Genomic DNA, 18350 nt, shown 5'->3' on the forward strand with positions numbered 1-18350 from the left:
CTGCACCTTAGCAATTCTTACACTGTCTTTGGTTTTCAGTTGTATAGGTGGATAAAAGCCAGATAACCTTTTCCAAGTCATCAAATAATCAGTTATCACTATGTTATCCTTTGTACAGATAAACCTTGCATTTTACTGGAGGACAAGAACCCTCAAACAGAATATTGCTACAGGACATGTGAGGTACTTGACCAGAGAATACTAAATACTGTATATTTATATCACATAATCGGTTTCATAAAACCTGTTCACCTTCTTGAGATAACCAGTTTTCATTAAATATGGTTCGTCTTGAAGTATGTTCAAGAGTGCCAACTCACAGACAGGCTGGTATAAAACTATGCCTCAGAGAGCCCAAAGAGGTAAAATGTCTGACTTTTTGAGATCTTGACAATAGATCTTGCATAGAGCCATCAAATCCAGACAGCTCTCACAAAGGTTTTCAGCAAAGCCTGGTTTCCCAGGTAGTCCTCCCTCATCATCCGAGGCATTGTGTATGCTGGAAAAAAAAAAGGTCAGAGATTTTAATGCAGGTTGAACATAGATACTCAGGAGTGATAGTGACAGTCACAGGAGAGTGACGGCATACACTGTGTTGCATACAACACCACTGGAAAGGTCACACAAGGAGTGCTGATTTAAACAACAACAACAACAACATAATACCGCTGCCCAGTAAATGAGGTGGGAGAAACTGACTGAGTTAAGCATACCTCAGAATCTGTGCTAATTACTAGTCCTCCAGGTGGCTGTTAGTGGGGAATATTTACTGCGTACATGTGCTTACATACAGTAAGCAATCAATGGCTTTAATTAGACTATTAGGAAGGATTGGGTCCCCACAGAATACTTCCAAGCCTAAAGCTGTTTTGCTCTGTACCTTTCTGATGGCTGAAAGTGCAGCATCTTGGGAAACTGGTGCATTCTAACTATTAATGTCAAGGTTGGCTGCTGGATCAGATTTTACACATACAAGTAGCGGCCGTGTCAAACTCAGTGCCTGACTAGTAGTGGATACTGTTAGCATGATAATAATTGGCAAATCTTTAGGCACCTCTAGGAGTGGCACTGGTGGGCATGTCGGCAGCGATTGGATGCATCACCATGACATTTTACAGATGTCTATGACCTCTACAGGATAAAGCTTATTGATTTTGGGCTATTCTGACCCGACCTATAGTGTCACCATGTGGTTAATATTTTTAGCTTTTAGTAAAACTTCTCAACAAATGTTGGAGGGACTGCCATGTAGTGAATCCCAGTTCCTAGTTATTTTATCATTTCCCGGTCCTCAATCCTCACTCGACCTGGAGTCGTTCTGGTTCACAGTGATGAAGGACGTCCCAAAGCTTCCATTTCTGCTCTGCTCTTGTTTAATCACATCCTCACAGCTCTGGCCGTACACTGCTGTAGTCTTAAAGTTGTTTCTGTAGCCAGGCCAGTTCTAACTTGATGACCAACAAGATAACGTATCAGGGTGATAATGTCAGTACTAAAATGCATGAAGCTGTTTCTCTATTTATATATTCATGATTGTGATGAATATTTACGATGTCAGCATTCTGATTTTAAGTACCTCTGCTGTCTATTATCTTATTTTGGCAGTTCTGTTTTTACAATCCCCTCAATTTTGCTTACACCCCCACCCCCATTTCTTTTTGAGGTGAGGTATAAGCCAACATTGGCTCCTGGTATAAGCCAACGGTGGCCTTTTCCCTGAACCACTATAACAGCCCCGTAGATCAAATAGCACTGTGTTTACTGAATAAACATGCTGAAAAAACACTATAACCCTTCCCCATCTTCATATTCGATATTCCACATCACGCAAATTCACTGACCCCTCAGAACTGAAATGCTGTGAAATAGGAAACCCTAATGCTGGTATTATTTTCAGGAGCCTTTTATCTTGAAGAGCTGGATTTTTATATAAGCAACCAAGGTGACATGAAGAGGGATTTTGAGTGCTAGCTTTTATCCAGAAGGGAGAAACTTAGATGTACAGAGAGAAAGTGAAACACTAGTGATACAGGATAGGTAATGGATAAAAGGAGGAGGAGGAGGAGGAGGAGGAAAAAAGTTAGGTAGGGCTCATAAGAGACAGAGAAAGATACAGTCGAAAGAGCAAATGAGACAGAGACAGAGAGTCATAGCTGGGAGGTGGAGGGAAGCACTGTAATAACTTCATGCATGTTTAAGCACAGAAGTAACATGAGTTAAATGCCCAGAGGATGTGGGTACCAGCACCCAGCCAGAGAGAAACCAGGTGCAGCGCGTCTCCTGAGCGGAGAGGGGTTTGGACAGAAGCACAGACATAAACACATACCAAATTAAGAAGTTTTAACTTAGTAATTATTTCATCTAGGTAAATTGTTAGTTCCAATTTCTCAAATGTGTAGAAAATATTTTCTTCGTTTTGACATTTTTCATCACATTAGCAATGTGAAATATCTGAACAACTATTTGATTTATTCTCAATTATGTACCAGCACAGGAACTGAAAGACATGGGTCCTAAACTAATGACATTCCTGTCAGCATCAGGCATAAATAATTTTTTAATTCTTCAAAGTACAGAATGTTAGAATTGTCATTGAGCATGTAAGCAACCTGACACTAGCTTTCATGTGTACAGCCTGGCAGAGTCAATAGCACTGCAGTGGACCCTTAAACATAAGTTTAGGACTGGTGATTGGAAATAATAAGCAATGTGAAGTAGTCACTTTTAGCTCTGAGAAACTGTGGAGGCATTTTTCACTATTTTCTGACAATAATCACAAGTTGCAGCTCTGACATATCAAATCTGACATGTGGGTTCTACAGTTTAGGTGCTCTGTATAGTCATGTAGTACTCAGTGTCCATCCTGTCCTGTCTTCCATTACCTGCTATTGTCATACACACACACACTTCTTGTCTCACGAGGGAAAACATCTACTGTCATTGTGAAAAATGGACTGGAACAGATGTCATCACAACAACTGAAACCACCTACAATGGTTTCCACAATACCGCTCACTGTCCTGCATTCACTGCCTAATTCTCTCTCATCATCCCCGTTCCCGCCCAGCTACCCCCAGCGTCTGGATGCATCATCGCAGCCTCTTCAATGCCATCCAAGCTCACAGTTCTTGCCAAAGAAGCTCAGGCTCAGTGGAAGCCCCACAGCGCTATACAAAGTCAGCCAAAAGGAGAAAGAGAAGAGGGAGATGAGAAGAAGAAAGGTGGAAGCAAGAGAATGCTAGGTTCTGGTGTTGATACTCATCTACTGGAAATCTTATTCTTGTTTTAGCTGCATTATTTTTAGCTAGTTATGTGAAAATAGAAATGATTTCTGCCAAAAGACTTTGGATCACTGCATAACATGCTAAAATTAAAAACCTAGAAACATATTTATGTGTGCATGGTCTTTTGTTTCAGTCTTCCACTGCTTTCCACACTATTTTCCCTCTCCTCCTTCCTTTCTTCTCAACCCCCATCAACCCCTCCTCCTTGCCCCACCTGGTCTCATCACACCTCCTCAACACCAGGCGTGGCTGCCGAGCACCGGTCTTGTAGATGAGATAGTTAGCAGATCAAAAGGCATAGAGAGGAATTTTTAATAGCAGAGGAGGTGTTGATTAGTGTCAGGGAAGGAGAGACAAGGCAGAGTGCAGGCAGCCTCTATTACAACCCAATGCTTGGAGGCATATGTTGAAGTGGGCCTGTGCTGACGTGTGTGCATAGGTGTAAGGAAAAGACAAGGCAAGAAAATGTGTGTCTATATGTGTGCACTCTTTCATGCAGTTACAGTATACCCACAAAGTGCGAGTGTGTATGTCTTGGCATCAAAGTGTCTGTGCCTTCCCTCCGGGAGATCATCGTTAATGCATAATGCATGGCTCCATATTTCCAACTATAACAGCAATAATGTTGGCACGCTGAGTTTATGAAGAGGAGATCAGGTGTAGGAGAAAGTGATTATAGGGCATAAACAGTGCAACTGATATTGCTTTACTGTGAGAAGTAACTGGCATGAAGATGACAGCAGCCGAAGAAGAGCGCCAGCAACAATGCTAATCAACAGCCTTACTGCAGTAATTGTAGTTGTGGAGGAGACGCAGGGATAACAAGTTGTTACGGTGACTTAAAAAGCAACTCGCATCAGGTTAAGTGTCAGATATAGAAGCATAACATTCCAACTGTGTGTTATATTATTAAATTATAGTATGCAATGATCATCTAGCTCTTTACTTTTATATGTATTTCATGTCAATAATGGAGAATTATTAGTATAATCAAGCAGCACTCTTACCAGCAATGTACATTAAGCAATTATGGAGTTAATTTAATTTAATTTAGTCTTGACACTAAGCACCGCGAGTAGCATTGTTAATTACACCTCTAAGGGCTAGTTTTATTTGAACGCTTTTATTAGTGTCGCGGTTATGTAACATTTGCCATTTGTCTTTCCAGTTTTATCCAGAGAGAAGATGTGATCCCAGCCAGCAGTCTTTATCTCTCAATCTAAATTTGAGCCAACCTTTAGATAAGGTCCAGGAATAAATAACACTTCAAAGTTGGAATATGAGTGGCTATTCATTCTGCGTCCAAGGCCTTGCCGCATGCCTTTTGCCTGTGTCCGAATTTTCACCTTTCTGCTCTCCCCAGCTGCTTCACTCACATGCCGCTGTCTCACTCGCTCACACAGATGGCAGAGAGGTCGAAGCACTTTAATGAATTTTCAAAGGACCTGAACTGGCTCCTAAACAAATACGTGTAACAGCGGAGTCATACGCATGCTCATAGTGACATAATTTAGTATAAAAACAGAAGCATCCACCGTCTCTCGTACACATGAATGGATGCACACATGCACAACATGTCACACACACACACTGATAATACTCTCTTTTACAAACCCATAACATCCAAAAACGCAGAGGGAAAATACCCTAGGCTGTACACCGCTCTACACTGGTGGACAATCTTAATTAACTCTATTAGAATGACAGGCACCTGCTGGGAGGTCAAAGGTCAATTTTAATGATGATTCTACATATGGCAGCCACTGTGTTGCCTTGCAAGCGAAACGAGCACCGCTTCTGCTGATCCATCTGTCCCGTGGTAATGACTGCACCTGGCCTCGCATGGGCCAATGCACACAGGTATGCGAGCTCTCAGAACTAGCTCCGTGCACGGAGGGAAACACAATTAAAAAGCAATAAGCATGCTTGCATCTAGCAGCCACACTGTTTACTCATTATGTCTAATTATCTGTTTGAGTCAGATCTTTAAAAGACTCTTTTGTATGAGCTTTTTTAGACAGTCAGCGTGACTGTTTATGGCAAATGCTCGTGATCTTGCAGATAAATTTCAATTGGAAATACAATCAATTACCAAGTGTGTCCTCGTGACCTATGATAATGGTTTTCTTGTTGTGAAAGGCCAGTGTTAAGGATCCTGATGTGTAAGATGAGAGGGAGGTGTCAAACATCATTAAAACTGTGTTTCTGCTTCAACAACTCTCACCAGAGCCTGGCCAATTTATTCCAATCCAGGCCTTTTTCAGCTGGCCCTGATTGTGACAGTCAACATACAACTGCCTGTAGGGTTTCCCCCCCTGTCTTTACAAGTGGCTGATATTAAGGGCCAAACCAGTGCTGCACTCCTAGAGGCATCAAGGCTATTGCTGGCCCCTCTTTTTATTTCTTTCTTTCTATCCTGTCCTTCTGTCTACTTTTCCCCAGGCAAGAGTCTTTATCCCACCTCTAGATAGGTGAACTCAGGGTCAGAACTCAGCATAGAGCCCACATTTCTGATCTCCTCAACTCTGATCACTCATCAAGGTCCACCAGGTACAATTTTCCAAAAAGCTGCATTTGAAAAAGTCCCTTAAATCCCTTCAGGGCTTAAATTTTTCTCTTTAAGAGGGTGGGCAAGGGCCCTGGGGAGATACATCAGGCCATGACTGCATTTGATTTAGCTCTGTTTATATCCCATGGCATTAAAGCATTAAAATATCTCTATCCTTTTTATATCATACAGATATGTTTAATCTCTATATGATTATCAAAAATTTTCAATCAGTAGGGTAAAAGGTTGCTCCGACTGTTTCTCAATCAGTTTACATGTATGTAGTTAGAAGCATGTTTGACATCATAGTCAGACTTGAATGCACAGCAATGAAAATCTGGGGATTGAGATTTACAGAGTGTTGGCACAGCGCGTCTGTTTTCAAACAGGGACAGCTGCAACAAGAACAAAACATCTGCTGCAGTGCTAACATAAGCATACCTCGCTCCCGTACAGTCATGCCTGAGCAGCCTCTAAACCGGACAGCACCGAGTATGACAACTTCTTGATGAAGTTTCTACAACTGTGTTCATCATGCTGTCACTCACAAAGTACATGTTCACACCTCGACTTGAAGAGAAATTAAAAACAAGTGAGCAATATTTTTTCCCCTCAAAGAACAGCCTGAGTTTTAGAGCCGATCTGGCTTCTTGTCTGACTTGGGTAAACTTCTAGATACTTCTGCAGTCTGTGTGAGCCCAGGCCATCTGTAGTTTCTGTCAGTGCCTCTCTAATTCTTTAATTCTTTGTTGAACAGAAAAAAGGAGGAATGTTTATATCAGCTCAGATGGAAGGGTGCAAGCTCTCTCAGCATCACTGATAACATGGCAGCACTGTTCTCTCTGGTCGGCAATGTCTGCTTCACACCTTCTCCCTTTTCTGTCTGCATTCAGGCCTTTTCGCAGCTAGCTGGAGCTCGGCCAGCCTGAGTCATTTCGTCCCATTATGCGGTACTGTAAAAAAACAGCTGCTCCCATTCCACACTGGTGAATAGGTTAAATGGTGACACAAGGAACAGGCCCTTTTTTGTCGTGGTCTAAACTGACAGACAACGGGCTCTGGGGGTTCCACTGCCCCTTCTCGGATGCCTTCCAGCTCCATTGCTTTTGATTTCCAATTAGTGGCCACACAGTCTTACAGTCATTTTAGAAACAACCCTCTGTGTGTGTGTGTGTGTGTGTGCACATTCATGGATGTGTTTTTGCTGAGAAGGAAGGGCTAACAACTCCAAAAAATTGAAATATATAGTGGGCATGTTATGATCTATATACAGAGCGCTGTAAAATTAAAGGGAACAGAATAGATGCCCAATGCACTGGCTACGTTGAGGGCATCGCAATACAGTTTGAAAAATGATTGCTTTTAGCTTGTGCTGTCCCAGATCAAGGTGGATCTCCCATTTATTGTGATCTCTGTGTATAAACAGATGAGTATACACTTTGAAAATAAGCAGTAAGGTTTAATGAACATAATGTATCAAAGACACTGACGACTTTTTTAGAGGAAATAATTGCCTGAAATCGTAAAGGTTATTTTTAGGAGTAAATTCTTCAGTTCAAACAATTACAAGATACTGTATTCACAGTATACTGTATAGGGGATGTAAGTGCACTTGTAAAACAAATTTCTAATAGCAAAATGAAATATATACAGTATATACATACTGATGATACTCTAAACCAGAAATGTCACATTTTACAGTACAGACAAGTTGAGATACTTAAAATGTTTACATCCAGTACAAATCTAGAATAACAGTTATGTCTTTACCAGAAACTGAACTAAGAGCTAGATCAGAAAACAGTGAATCATTTCTAAGACACCGACTCCCACACTAGAGGCTTATAGGCTGGATTCAGCTGCAATCATTGGACTGAATTCCGAGTTATTAGTACATGTGGTCATGGTTGGATGTCACAGATCAAACACACCAGCTCCTTTGCTTCCCCTAAATACAAAGTTGTTCCTGCCTTGGTGCACTGACTGCTATGTGATGAATGAGGAAAGTCAAGACCGGCTATGTCAAAAAGAATCTCCCTCGAGGAAACTGATGTCCTTGTCCAAAAGCTGCAATGTCTCAAAGGACTGAACATACAGCACCCAAATATCCCACCAAGGACAAATGATGTGTCTTTTAGTTTAATCCGAGTGTAATTTCTGTCAACAAGTTTTATTTGCACACAAAAAAAGATGTGCTTTTATGTCAATACATTAACCAAGACGAGCTGCAGTTTAAGATGTTGACTGGTTGAAAGAATCTTTTGTTAGTTTAGCCCAGAACAGTCTTTTACAGGGTGCTACCATCTCTTTTAATGTTATATCACTTGATCAGCTTTGGCACATGCACAGCTTATTAGTTCCAGATGCACATGCGTAGCTTTTGTGCACTGTATTGGTGGGGTCACATATCTTAAGTATAGCAATTTTTGTAGTCTTTTTTGACATTGTAAATGTGACTTGAGAAATTTGTTGTACGGTTTCAAAGTCTTATGAATTGCAAAAACATTCCAACATGCCCAACCTATTTTCCTACAGGAAATGTGATAGAAAGCTATAGCATTCTCAAGGAAAAATTGCCTAATAAAACTTTCACAGCACATACAACAGAGCTACCTCTTACATCTGGAAACAAACTCGAAGGGTTCACGGTGTGGCTGCCAGTTACTCATCATAGCATAGCCATTTCTGCCTTGTTGCAACAGTTAGTCAACGAAAAGCTTCACAAAACTGAGTTCATGCCTTTACTAAAACCCATGTCTGAGCAGTTACATGCTCACTATGTCACATCACAGAGGCTTTTTGTAATTCCCCCAACACTGACCACTCCAAACACCCCCCAAATCCCTCTTGTCAATAAAGAAAAGACAACATGAACAACGGACTTCTCGGCTTTCCTTTGCCTTGTCAAAAGTTTCCATATTGTGTTGCGGGTTCTACAAAGCATAACTAAGACCCTGGAAGCAGCTTATCTGCTTAAAACAGGAGGGTGAGAGAGGGTGAAAAAAGTGTGTCCGTCTTCTATCTTATTCCCGGTTCAGAGACTGGGTTTATTGAAGCCACCAGAGCTTTGGCTTCTCCCTTTAGATTCCCCGTCACCATCCCTCCTAGTCTAATCCACTTAGGCCCATGCTACCTCCACTAGTTTTGATTGGCCAGGCTTCCAAATTTCCACTGCATGACAGAGGAAAAAAATCACTATCAACACAAAATGTGAATAGATTACAGTAAGAGAAATGTGGATTGTGTTGAACTCCAAAACTGTTTTGGCATGAATGGCGTAGAAAACTTTAGAAGTCATTCCTGACAGAGTAGAATCTGGATATTATATAAAGTATGGTTCTCCACTATAATTTTTGTCATTTGTATCCATGTTTATGTATCACATTTAAAATGTCTCTTTTCCATTTTAAGTGCCTTTCCACATTGTTTCATTTGCGTCTTCATCTCTCACCCTCACTACCGAACAACATTGATGCTAATGTCATCGAAACCCCAGGTGCTTCTGGTGGCTCTTGAAGTCTGACATCAGTCCCTGCAATCCCCTCCCATGGGTCCAATTTCCCTGGCATGAAGCTTCAAGGTCCTAAGTTGAGCTCTCTGTTTAGCAACAACAGTAGCAGCGAGTGCGAATGTGTGTCAGAGAGAATGCTAATGACTGTCCCAGAATCTGAACCCCGGTTTTCTGGCCTGAAAATAGATTTGCTCTCATGTCCAAAACAGATATTGCAATCACATTCCCCCACCACTGATTGCCTTGGGGATTTGCTGCATGCACACCAAAAATGTAAATGAATGCAGGGGGATAGACATGATCAGTGATAAATCACATTACCACAAATTCTGCTTAGCAACACAACTAGACTGCACTGTAAGCAATGGCAATGCAGAATTAGTCCTGAGTCTACCATTTCCATCACACAACACTCACTTGTTGTCAGTTCACTTCTATTTCCTTGTTTTATAGCACATTTACAAGAAAACTGTACTTCAGAAGAGGACATTCATAAGGGGACCACTTTCAATATTAAAAAAAAGTCTGCTATAATGGAAATCCAGTACATATTTTTCAGGCTGCCAGGGAGTTGGTACAGCAAAATGGAGAAAAGAGCAGGCCTTATAATATCCCTCTCTATAAATCTCTGGAGATATGAATGTCAGGTAGCAGTGACACAGTGAAGATGTGGCTAAATTTAGCTGGGTTTTTTTCAGCACAGTGGTTCATTGTTTGTGCCAGGGCCACCCTAAGGTCTTTGTGGGGACTGCGGGAGTGCCATTTTATTATGCCGTTGGAACCCTGGAAGTCGGCTGTCAAACTAACAAGCAACAAGGGAAATGTAGCAAAGGTCAAAGCACACAGGGCAAGAGATATCTGAGGGCTACTAAATTACCTCAGAGACACATGGAGAGAGGGGAACACCTTGGTGTACACTATGTTTTTGTGAGCACATTTGTTTGTTTGGTGGTTATGTTACACTGCTACAAAAAAAGGGCCATGAATTTTAACTATTAGATAAGGTTCCTGCTCATGCTGCTTCCTTCTTGCCCCCACCCTCAACATCTTGAAACTGACAAATATTAATGTAAGTTGTGCAAACTCTGAATCCGCGGGGGACACTATCTCAGACGTTTTGTGTCTCTCAATTAATAAATAATGTCCCTCTCTTGACAGGGACTATTCTTAAGCCCCAGTCGGTACAGTACTGGGACACCATCATTTTTCAGCGGAGCCAGTGACAGCCTCAGCCTGCACTGAAGTTTAGTTTGCTTTGCATTGTAATTTGCTGACGTTTCTTTTCTCTCTTTCACTCCTTCTTATTTTCCCCTTTCCCCTGCTCTCTCTCTCTTCCCCAGATGTGACCAACTAATCCACACTAGGTAAGACTCAGTTCATTTCTCATAGCATTGTTCTCGAGAGTGCGAGTCACGTTTGAGTTGTCATGTGTCTTTGAGAGTGATGGGAATGCATAAATATGGACGAGGGTTGAGACAGGGGGAGGAGTCCAAGCGGCACCAAGATGCTGCTATTTGCTCAGTAACGTAGGCAATGCTCTGGAGTTCTCTCTTATCCCATTTTCCCAAATGTGTGCATGAGAACACACAATGGCAGCTTTATCTGGCAAGCGGATTGTGTGCTCTGTGGCTTCAATTTGAATTTTATTCAAATGAGAATCAAAGAGCCCAGATTGTTCAAAGAACATGCTGGAAGTGTTGACTTAAACAAGCATAGCACGGATGGTGTCTGTATCCACGCTGTTGTGTGTGGGTGAAAATATGTCTCATGTTAAGCTGTGAACTCTTTAACCGTTCCCAACTCCACATATCCACATGAAACCCCTGGTACAATGAACACCGACAGTGTCCACCCAGCGACATAGCCTGAGATGTCCCGTTCTCAGGGGATGACAAACACGTCTAATGTCCACCTAATCATTTTCTCACTTTATACTCATATTGTTGATGGCACATTTCTTCAACATCCTTCTTTATTTGTAAGTTCAATAGATGTAAAGCACTTTCACATAGGCAAGTCAGTCCAAACACAGAAGCGGTTTACCCACAACATGTTGGAATCTAAATGTCATTTCTGAACTAAGGTGTAATCTTAGTTAAGTCCAACTAACAAGCTGGCGAGTTATTCGATGAACTCTAATGCACTCCTGGGCTCTCAGAGCATGCTCTGTACTATACGTCTGCAGGAACTTTTAACTACTGTAGGAAAGTTTAGGAGAGGTGCACTTTTTACTTCTGTTTGGCTTGCATGAATCATGTTCCCCTCAGCTGTGCTCATGCAGCTCTTAACCACGATGGCCATTGCTCCTTATGTCAGGACGGCACTAATCATTTTTCCTTATGCTGGTGGTAGAGAGCTGCATTTTGTTGCACAAGTACCATATAAACAATCCACAAATTGTCTCATCAGTAAACAAGGCGGACAGCAGATCAGCATGTGTAAAGAAACGGGGCACATGTGAACAACTGTTTTGCCTCTTGTTTAAACAAACCACCCCAGTGTGAAAATGACCCTAGACCAGTGTAGCATCCTGTGTTTTGTCAGGCTGTTTCTAGAGGCAGTCAGCTGGCTGCAAGAGTGTGATAGAGGTCAAGTTCATGACTGAATCCACCATAGCAGGGCCTCAGACCATGACAGCAGGGCCACTCAGCACTGCCCATCCGCTCATGGGGGAAAAATCAATCATCTCTTCTCCTAGGTGGAGCCAATGTATTGAACAAATGAGAAAGCTGGCACAACTTGATGTTACACTTACTTGGCTGATGTTTTGTCTCAGATACATAGTTCTTCTCAACACAATTGATTTTTCATACTTGGACAGTTTTGGGAGACTGCCACTTCATTGTGTAATTGAAAACCTAGTGCCATGCCACTACACAAGCACAGTCTGGCTACCCAGCAGAGCAGCTGCAAGCAGTTCTGGTCCGGCTCTCAAATCTTTGAGGCAGGCACTGGCTGACTGCACGGAAAGAGAAAACCCCTAGCTAGCTGAGAATAATAAGTACCCATGGGAAGCTGCCAGATGGACATTTACTGTGAGCCTAGCAGGAGAGGGAGAAATCTGTCAAACATCACACTAGGCATCTGTGGGGGAGCAGTGCAGGTTCACGTCCACTGTCGGATAAGAGGAGTATTCTTTGTCAAGACTAAAAGCCGTTAGATTTTTAACATATCACGTGGAGTTGATGCATTTACCTCCTTTCAAGGTCAGCAGTTCATATTACATTAAAGCCAAATGTTACACCGAACACTTTAAATAATGTCTAGATAATGGAAGCTTTAAAGATGTTTATCATATGATAGTAGTGGCCATTGCAGATATGGTCACTAAGTGCTGTGCAGTAAGCTTCTTCTTCACTTAACTTTATTTCACATTTTTCAGTAGATATTACCTCAACTAAATTTGCAAGCAGAGTTTGCTGTGTTGCTGATGTGAGGAAATATATTTTAATTTCTGGTTTATAGTTTTGTGGAAATTTTCAGACATTTCCCTCTGCAAGGTTGTTCTTAATCTCTCTTAAATTTTGGTACAGGCAGTTGCTGCTGTCCCTGTCACAGAATAATAACTCAAAAGCATATTTCTGCCTTAGAAATCATTGAAGCCCAGTCTTTTGATTTCTAAATGTCCAGTTTATTTTCATACACAGATCAATACAAAGCTATAGGCCAACTGGCTTGTTATGCTATTGGAGGCTTGAGGACTTCAGAGCTGGTACAGGGAGAATGAGTTCATCCCAGTACCGTCAACAGAGTTAGAACCTCGGTTCTCTTAGCTGTGTATCAGTTATTATTATTGCATTATGTCTGGCAGCCCTCCTCTCAGACAGGAACTGAGCCACACTTGATCAGTGATATGAGACTGGCACAGAAGACAGTGATGTCTGGCTGCTCAGCTAAGCAAATACCATTACGCTGTTCAAGTCTAAAAGTAGATCTGTGCTTGGTAAAAATTATGAAGGCTGGCCTGGACACTATCCCAAACACTGATAGCTTTGTAATACTCAGGAGTCACTTTTTTTTCTGAAATGGGTTTGCTCTATTCATCTTTCAGAAGACAAACAATGCTGTTTATGGATAATACAACAACACTTTCAAGACTCCATCTGGGTTCCTCTTACACCGGAAACATGTTGTATTACAGTACATACTGTTCAAAATACCATGGACAAGAAAAATAATTAATATCACATGGTTTTTCACAGCTGTGTCCATTCTGTATAATTTAGTTTTGTTTATAATGGTGTTGTCTTCCTGCTCTTTAAACAGAGTGCAGGTCAAGTCAAACGTGTGTGTAACAGAATATACAGTATGTTTTAGCAATCATCTTAGCTTCCCAGCCCTCACAGGGATGCTTGTATGGAGAGCAAGTGAGCAGTCATAATCCCAAACCATGAGAGAACAACCAGAGCTAGCGCCTGTGGTGGGTCTAAATGGTAGCATTTTCTTTCTTTTAGCTCTGTCCTCTGGGTAATGGGCCATTTCGCTAATGGTGACTCTGTCAAGCATGTGTCAGAAAACCTCCTGGCATTATCACAAGCTCTTGAGGGAGCTTCAAGTTGGTATATGTTGATTTTTACCCTAGTTTCCAAAAACCAACTACTGCTGAGTGAGTTCTTAATAAGAAATGTTCTTACTAAGATAGCTAATGGCTTGTTAGCATGATCTAGCATACCTTCTACAGTAATTAGACTTGAGTGTTCACGTTTACAGTCACCTCTGAGATATCCACTTACAATGTTTTATGTTAGCAGCTCACTCATTATGTCAGATCATCACACATGTGACTATCCACATACAGATGCTTTAAAGATGGTGTGTAACAGCAATTTAGGCAGAAACACCACACATATCTGTGTACACTTGAATGCGCCCATCTCTCCAAGTGAAGCTGGACTGCTGTTATGAACAGATGGCTTATCTTTAACTTTATCAACGTGGCACTGTCACCCACAAACGCGATAAGTTGCTCCAGTGCCTGGGGAGAGTGGCATCCATCAGTAGCTAACAGCATATGGTGAAGGCACATTAAGGTGTCTTCTATCTCTTCCCCTGCCTTCCTTTTCTATGAGTAGTTTTGTGGCCAAGCGTCAGATGCTCACTTCACAGGACAAAGTGTGTGTGTTCGAGTGTGGGGTTATGTGCTGACAGGGACTGTGTGCCCAATTTTAGATTGTGTGCTTCCTGTCGGAGCTGTTTTATGGGTTTTCAAAGCTCTGCAGTCATTTATTTATTTATTTTTTATAATACCTATGGTCTAGGTTAACCCCAAACCTATCAGTTTATCACCATACTGACCTACCTTCATACTCTTATTATTTTGTTCTTTTCCATTCTTTTTTTGTTTGTTTGTTTGTATATTTAGGATCCTAAAGGTAATTCATTTCAGAAACACTGTTATTTCCTGAAATTCTCTTTTCATCCTGATGGCTATGAATACATTAAATGCACTGACAACAAAGAAAAAAAAACATCTGTAGCAGCAGCAGGACTGAAACAACCCTAATCAGTAATTTTCCTTGGTCCAAGCAAAACTATTGGACTACTGGATAGCCTGTCTGTCTGTCAACCTAACTACTTGTACACACTGGGTGAGCCAAGAGTCCCCCACCAGGCCAGGCAGGCAGATCTGTTACCACTCTGCTTTTACAGCTAAAGCTAGTGAGCTATGGCAAAGAAAGTGAGAAGGTATCCACAGCAGCTTTCGGTCACAAACCAAGACCATATTCGAGAAAGTTACAACTAAAATTAAGTTCAAGAAGTAAAACCAGAATTAATATTGGTAGAAATGATACAACAAAAGGGGCTGAAAGGGGGGTTGTTATTTTCCTGAAACCCTTAGCATTTGCCAACATAACTTTTATGTACTGTATATACTAGCCCAATGCTACTGTTTCACTGCCATGTTCTTTGTTTACAATCATTAGAGCCATGATAATACTTTGAGATGCTGTGCTCCTCTTCTCAACACACTCTCTTGTGGAAAAAAAATCTTCCTCAGTAGTCAGGCAGTGCACGTTCATGTGTTTTGGAAAGAAGTCAGAACAAAAAGGTGAGATTTTTTCAGTTGGCTACTTTTAAAACCAAGCTTCCTCTTACTGGTTTTCTCAGGAACAACTATACCTTAATTATAAATGGTCGTTGCTGGGCAGGGTAAAAAAACTATTTCTAACCATTTGGAAATAAATCACAAGACAGCATCTCCAATAAAATCTGTGTCAGCAAGGGGCTGTTTCCCCCCACTAATAAAAACCTCCATCACTATCCCCACCTCAGCACCTTGGTAAGGCGCTCTCTTCCAACAGTGGAAGGAAAGCATGTTTACCAGATCCTCCATGCAAGCTGCCAATCAAAGCCTTGTTTGCTTGAGCAAGTGCCTCAGTCCTCCACAGATCAATGTGACAACACAGTGTTGGACACGAATCAGATGCGCTACAGAAATTATAGTCCCTTCATGTAGACTGGGAAGCACACAGATGAGAGCATTTGTCCTGAGGCATGCACAAATTGTCACATGAATACATTATGATTCTGCCATTAACCTACTACATTTATTATGAACATCAACGCCCTTATGCTTCTAACAGTCAGCCCCTGCTTTAAAAAAAAGTCCAATTTTATAAGTCGTCAGCACTAATGACACTTTTCTTGAAGACCAGTGCCATTTTCTACACTGATTACATTTACTTTTATTTTAAAGCCATTGTTTTTCAGCAAGGACTTAATATTGTTCGCTAATCACCTCCACTGGTTTTAAAGTTATTCATTTTCTGTTGCTTTCAGTTTTGACAAGCCTTTTATGCTAACTTTCAACTCATGTATGAGACCTCTGATATGTCACAGCATGCATCACAGACAAACCCTTCTAGCCTTCCCCTTTCCATTGTTATTCCTGTGCTGACGTCTCTCTAATAAGCAGCATTAATTAGCCTTCTCTTCAAAAATATAATTTTCTATTGTGTCTTCGAGGCTTGGTCATTAAATGAACAAAGGCAGTCAAACGACATAATAAGCTCAGCTGATGAAGGGTGCAGCCATAACAAAACTTAGTTGAGAAGCAGTCAGGGAATCTCCTTGACTCTGCATCACGCCGTTGTCCAGATCATTTTCAAGTACAGTAAAGCATTTATGTTGTTGCAGTGTATTTTGCAGTCAACATACAAAAACCCAGATCTGGCTGCAATGTTGGTCAGGAAAAACTTTCAACTTTAAAAACATATATAAGAAATATGCTGCTAACATGCTGCTGTTTTTAAAGAAAACTGCTCGGGGTATCAAACCTAAAATGTATTGTATTATTAAGAAAATCTGATGGGATATCAGCGGAAGTCATATGGTCTCCTTCGAGACAGCATCTGGCCCATGCTGGCTCAGATACCCTGCATCCATTCTGGCAGGACATTTGAGAATGATGAAGACCACTGGACAGAATCCATGGCCTTGCTTCTCTGAAGGCTGAATGTCAGAGGTCGTCGGGTGGCAAACCCATCTGCCAGCTTGGCACTGCCACATACAGTAATAGAATGGCATGTTTCGTGGGTGTCTAAGCAGAGACAGACTGTGCTTCTAGCCTGCTCAGATGTATCCTCTACATCTAAATTATTTCTCAGCGTACCAATGGATTATGCCAGTGTCACTGGTTTGGATTAATAATATTTTGACAGCTGCAAAGTGACTCAATTTATTTTTTGTGGGCCATTAAGGGTTGTAGAGGTATCTAAAGCAAAATCATAGTCTTCGAGAATATTACAGAAAACCCTTTCATTTAACAGCTTGTACCTCTTAATTGGGTTCATTAAATTGTGTCAACAGAGCTGGATCCAAACTTGAACACTGTTTGCTTAGCCTTAGTCATGATGTAATCTTGTTATGGGACATAAAATAAGTAAGTTGTCATTAGTTGTTTCTCACATGTAAGTCTCGAATGTATCCACAGTTCCCTCATACAGTACACTTCTCATTAGGTCTGCTACTGTTGTAGCATTTCATCAGATCCAGATTTTCATTTCTTGTTTATGAATAATTTGTTCCAGTACTTATCGTCAGATCATCGTGGCTTCCCAACATCTGGTGCAGACCTTGTTATTTAGACTTCCCCCTCCTCAAGTCTTTTGTTCTCTCTTTTCCGTGAGAGATATCAACATTGTACCTGAATGTCACGGTTTTATAGCTGTCTAAACATCTTCAGGTCAGAATAAGTAATGAGAGAGGTGGACTGGTTGGCCCATGAAGATGCCATCTGGTGTAGAATTTGCAGGGTTAATTACATTTCCTATATGATTCAATACATACAAAGAAAAGGCATGCATCCTACATATCCAGACAAGGCTGTGAGCCTTTAAAAAGGTCATTTATGTGTAAAAAGAAATTTAGATAGTACTTGTTCAAGGACAAGAAGGAATTAGTTTTAACACCTTACATTTTGTCAGCCCTACTCTTTATTATAGTATTTATTAATAGCACTTTGCCCACATCATCATTCAAAATAAAGCATGCAATGCTCATGAGTGGTCTTTCACACGGTGCTGCAAACTAAGTGGCCTGATGAATTAAACTGTCTTCTTTTTAATTAATAGCACAGCAGCGAAGCATGTACCTCCAGAGGCTGCACCATATTTACCCTGCAGAGCTCTATGTATACAGAAAGCTGCTCCACCACATCCGACTGCAATACCAGACTCGCTTTCTTGACCAACACCAAAAATAGAAACTTGCATTAATTAGTCCTGTGTGGCCTGCCATACAAATACAGGAAAGGATATGTCCTCAACTGTAACCTACCCTGTTGCGGAGTAAAGCAGAGGTCTGGGGTCTTTTTAAGTTGGTCCTAAAACAATATTGACATGCCCATGTGTATGGGGGATAGGACTTAGTCTCTGTAACTTTACCTACACTTCACACCAACCCTCAAGGTTTTCATCAAGAATGGGACTACGCTATACGAAATGGACGACAAAAACCAGATAGTAAGTTTGAGCCAGGCTGTTATTTATATATATATATATGTCTG

The 18350-nt window shown here is 41.2% G+C and overlaps 1 protein-coding gene across 1 annotated transcript in view; it reads left to right on the forward strand.

Moving 5' to 3' along the window:
* LOC109966549 (receptor-type tyrosine-protein phosphatase delta) overlaps positions 1-18350 on the forward strand; it is a 322783-nt gene that overhangs the window by 79182 nt on the left and 225251 nt on the right. The window contains 1 exon segment of the mRNA XM_020611458.1: positions 10684-10707. The gene's annotated coding sequence lies outside the window, so the exon portion shown is untranslated.

This window comes from Monopterus albus, unplaced genomic scaffold (genome assembly GCF_001952655.1).
Source record: "Monopterus albus unplaced genomic scaffold, M_albus_1.0 scaffold113.1, whole genome shotgun sequence".
Lineage (NCBI taxonomy): Eukaryota > Metazoa > Chordata > Actinopteri > Synbranchiformes > Synbranchidae > Monopterus > Monopterus albus.